General features: G+C 23.6%; 1 long non-coding RNA gene across 1 annotated transcript; it reads left to right on the top strand.

Annotated features, from left to right (window-relative positions):
* Window positions 1-415: 415 nt before the first annotated feature.
* Window positions 416-3641, top strand: LOC126909393 (uncharacterized). The gene is made up of 2 exons (XR_007705031.1): window positions 416-660; window positions 3413-3641. It is a non-coding gene; the product is annotated as an uncharacterized LOC126909393 (long non-coding RNA).
* Window positions 3642-5252: the final 1611 nt, after the last annotated feature.

Genomic DNA, 5252 nt, shown 5'->3' with positions numbered 1-5252 from the left:
ATTATACGACAAAATGGAACCATTCGCAATAGATTCCCATATACCATAAAATATTATTAAATTTCACTTTTACGACTTGATATTATTACACCTTAATTTGTAATAAAANTACGACTTGATATTATTACACCTTAATTTGTAATAAAAATTTCTATTTTACTTGATATTATAAAATTAATTTTTACTTAATAAAATTATATGTATTATTTTTATTTAAGTAATTTTTAGAATAAAAAATTCCATCTGATATACATGATATATTAGTAAAATAACTTTTTATTCGTTATTCAAATAATCAAAGCCATATGGCTAAAATATTTTTAAAATGTATTTCAAAACAAATAAAAATAGACGATAAATACACTTATTTTTATTATTATCGATAGTCGTTTTAAATTATAGGGATTATCGAAAAAATTATTGTTGATAAAAAGTTATTTTATTAATTTATCAAGTTGAATTATTCCAGTATTAAATAAAAAACTCATATCTAGTTACTTTTAATCAATTAATAATATTTTTATTTATTTTTTCTTAGCATTCAGAAAAATGGTCGTGTTATTATATTACAGAGAAGTTATATATAGTGATATTCAAACAAATCTAAGGACTACATATGGGTTCGATTTTATCTTGAGGTCTTGAGGCAAAGATGAAAAGGTATTAATTTTACTAAGATGTTTTTTTTTGTGTCTGTTACCACTTATTCTTAGCTCTCACCGAACCGATTTCTTTCGTCCATACGTCAAAAGATCACAAATCATATATAGTTGAAGAAATTTTTCTTAAAAATTGAAAAAATTTCCCTTGTCCACTGTAAAAGGAGGACATCCCCATAAAAGATACAATTTTTAAAATTGGTTAATTTTCGACATTTTTTAAACTTTTTTTTTAAAACTGCCATAAATTTTTTAAAAATGAACAAATCAAAAACATGTATTTTACATAGAAACCTTAGGTATTATTTTATTTGATATAAATTTTGTCAAAATCTAACCCTTTACCTGCCCACAGGGTCGGATTTAAAATAACAACTATTTCATAAAAAACACAAAACAGTGGGGCGTAGTGAAGACGTTGCATAGTTGGGTCCAGTATAGATTTAATCTGACAGTGATTAAAATCACTATCATAAGAAACGCTTCGATGCAAATCTGTAGATAGTGTTTAATTTAAAAAAAATTATGGATTATTACAAAAGCAACATCAACTTCTATTTCCTTAATTATACCCAGATTAGTAATTCTTTTAATAATATATTATATAATTTTTAAAATTAATTGTTTTCAAATTATTATTGATTTTGATTTTTAATATGTTAAAAATAATCATGTTGAACCTACTTTTTTTGTCCTTTAAAGTGAAAGTTTTAATAAAAAAAAAAAGTGAATTTACTAACATAACTTTTAGCATAACTTGCAAGTTTGGCATTGACATTATTAAACAAAAATAAAAAATGAAATTGTTAAGATTAATATGCAATCAGGAAATTTTATAATTACTATTTACAGTAAATTTATCAGAAAACTTCGATTTTTTTTACATTTTTATCGTAATAGATCACTTAAATAAAAATCATAGTAATCATTTCTAATTAATTTTTGGTGTTTAAAAAGGGTATGAGATGCCCATAATCTTAGTTATAATAATAAAAAATGGAATATTTATTATTATAAGACTATGATATACAGATAGGTTAATAATATATGTTTATATTCTTGTCTTTCTATTCAGAAAATAATTTCTTGTTAATTTTGAATAAATACCCAATGTATTTATTTAAAATTCTACAAGCAATTTTTATCAGAGATAGATACATTTTTCTAAACAAATTTGATTTCAAATCTGCTATTACACATTTTTTATCAGCTCTAATTTTTGAGATATTTACTCATTAGTAAAAAACGAGTTGTTTCATATAAAGAAATTATTTATAAACAAAAAAAAATTATTTGTTCGAAGTATAAAAAATTTTGATTTTTAATTTGTTAAAAATAATCTGTGCGAAATTTCGATTTAAAATAACATATTTAACCTAATTTTTGAGTCTTTTGAGATTTTTAAGATCTTATTAAAATTAAAATTTTTAAACTGTTTTAATAAAACTATTCTATAACTGCTAATAAATGATTTTCTGCATATTTTAGTATAAAAATTAGTCTTATACCACTATTATTTGTGGAGATTTTTAATTTAAAAAAAATACTTTATGTAAAGTGTTTTTCATAATAGAACATCACCGGTACAAATTTTTTTTAATAATACTGTATATTTTAAAATATTTAATTTTATATAAGTTTAATGTATTTCTGAATATTTTCAACAATTGTGTAGGATAAAAATAATTTAAACATTCGTGGCTGGTATTATTTTCAAACCCTTCCTGTACTTCGGTTTTTTATTAAATTGTATAAAAGAATACCAAAAGTCTGAATATTTTGTCTGTAATATCATATTAAGTTTAAAAAAAATGAAGTAAAGTTATGTAAAAAATTTCCACAGAACCACTTGTTTTCATTGTCAGGCAGTGGATCATTTTTCAGTAAACAATTGATATATAACCATCGAGTACAAGACTCACATTGTACTATTTCTCCACTTCTTTTGTCAATCTTTTTACTTTTCTCATTAAGACTACCTTCATCAACACCACAGATTAGACTACTGTTTTTTATACACTCCGAATTACTTAAAATCAAATTTTGTAATTTCTTTCTGTAATCATTCGGATTGAATATGTTCATAATTATTTTATTAGTCATCAATTGATCTGCAAAATATAACATAAAAACACCACAATTGAAACTATCATTATGATAGGGTATAGTCACATCATTTATCTCCCACTCTGTAATATTACTAATTACTTGTACTCTATTTTAACTCATGTTGTGATACCGTCCGTCACTCTAATTTAATATTATTCGCAAATCGCAATGTGTATCACAAAATAATACACTTGTCTTAAATTGATATCATAGCATAATCACTAATGTAATTAATACAATGTATGTATTTGTTCAGTTTAAGATTCATATCTGTACTATAAATGTAAACACTGTAAATTAATCCACAAAGACAATGTATTAAGTAACAGTATCCCTAAGAAAAATCAAATGTACCATAACCATATAATATTAAGTTTAAAAAAAGTTAAAATTTAACCATAAAAATTGTAATTTTTTGGATGATTTTCCCAATTTACGGGGAATGAGAGAATTTTTAATATGAACAAATCAACAATGAATAAGTAAAAAACTTTATTAATAGAAACACAGAAGCATACATGTTTCAACTTTTACAGCCTGTTTACACTATTCTAAATAGTTTAAACATTTTTATTTTAAATTATATAATATCTAAAAGACATTTATAGTCATCTCATATAATAAGTATTTTTTTTTTATTTTAGAAGAGGAGCTCTATCTTTTTGCACTTCTCGCTCAATTCAAGTATTAAATGTTAATTAATAAAATCAAATGCATCGAATATTCTATACTTACAAAAATGAAAAAAATTCTAATTTTAACATTTTCTTCTGTTATTAATCTGAAAACAAAGTGTAAAAATAATTAAAATAACTTCACTTAATTGTAATTGATCATAATTAAACGCATACAATATTTTCTTTATTTCACATACTTTAGAAATTATTTTATTTTTAATTAAAATATTAAATTTTCTATTTAAGAACAACAAAATTTAATTTCCTATTTTATATTAAAAATATAAGTCTTACAGTTAAAATCTTCTTCTTTTCTTCGCCATAATCCCAACTACTTGGCGTCGGCAACCCTTATCCTAAACTTGACACAATCACCCATATCATCTACGCTCACATCAGCCGTCTTCATATCGCATTCAATGACACCCCCCATATATTTTTTGGTCTTACTCTATATCTTCTTACTTCAATATTCATATCTATAACTGTTCTTACAGCTTCCGATTCCTCTCTCCACATAACATGACCATCAAGTCTATTTTTTCTCATCTTCTCTACGATTGACGTTACACCTATACTCCCTCTTATATGTTCGTTCCTTATCCTATCCTCTCTAGTTACTTCATTCATCCATCTAAGCATTCTCATCTCTGCTACACTCACTCTCTAATCTACTTTCTTGTCAACTGCCCAGCTATTTGAACCATAGATTTAGCTGGTCTAACTGTTATGATAATAAGCCTTACAGCCAAAATAATATTTATATTTATAAAAACTGTTATTAGTTTATATAATATAATATTTTATATAAGCAAAATATACGTGAATATGACTGGACAAATATTTTTCGACAAAAAATTGTAATAGAAATATATTTTTATAATTGTACATGTGATCCTATTAATCACAAGATATAAATTCTCATAAATTGTACTTGAGCTTTTTAAAAGCGGATATTAGGTTTAGTGGGAAATCCTATTGATTTTTATTGGTCAATTCTTTTGTGAAATAAAAATAAAAATTTATTCGGTTGAAGAAAATAACTAATTAATCATCATTAAAATAATATTATTAAGATTAATATGCAGTCAAGAAATTGTATATTCCTATTTACTGTAAATTTATCAGAATAACTCAACATTTTNGTATATTCCTATTTACTGTAAATTTATCAGAATAGCTCAACATTTTTTTGCATTTTTATCGACATCACTTAAATAGAAATTATAGTAATCATTTCCTAGTAACTTTTGGTGTTTAAAAAGATTCTACAATTGAAATATACAGAACTGAAATAATTTTAATGATTTACTTTAACTAAAAAAATCAATAAAAGAAAGTTGTTAAAAAAATGTACTCAATTGAGCGCATTATAAAATTTGTTATAATTGTAAAAATCCATTTTTAAATTTACGTGAAACTAAAAATCATTTTTTTAGAAATGATTTATATAGCAACATGTTACCAAAAAAATTGGAATATTATAGACTAATAGTAACACACAAATAAAGTTAAAAGATTAATAAATTACAAAGTAAAATTATTTAATTTTGTAGTCGAAACCTATTATCTAATCAAACCATAAGAAAAACTTTTGTTAGATATTTTAAAATAATAATGATTAATTACTTACTGGGTTCATAATTACTGTTCGTTCGTGGTTCAGCAGATAGACTTTGCAAATTTTATAAAAAATCGGGAAATTGTAATCGAGCTAGAATCGTGATGTAATAAAGCGACCGATGAGAGAAACAAGATATAAGTATAATAAGCGTAATGCTAATATATGGTACCGTGTCAAGTGTTT

The sequence above is a fragment of the Daktulosphaira vitifoliae genome, unplaced genomic scaffold, assembly GCF_025091365.1.
Source record: "Daktulosphaira vitifoliae isolate Bord-2020 unplaced genomic scaffold, ASM2509136v1 Scaffold_333, whole genome shotgun sequence".
Classification (NCBI taxonomy): Eukaryota; Metazoa; Arthropoda; class Insecta; order Hemiptera; family Phylloxeridae; genus Daktulosphaira; species Daktulosphaira vitifoliae.
This window is presented reverse-complemented; position numbering and strand designations above follow the sequence as displayed.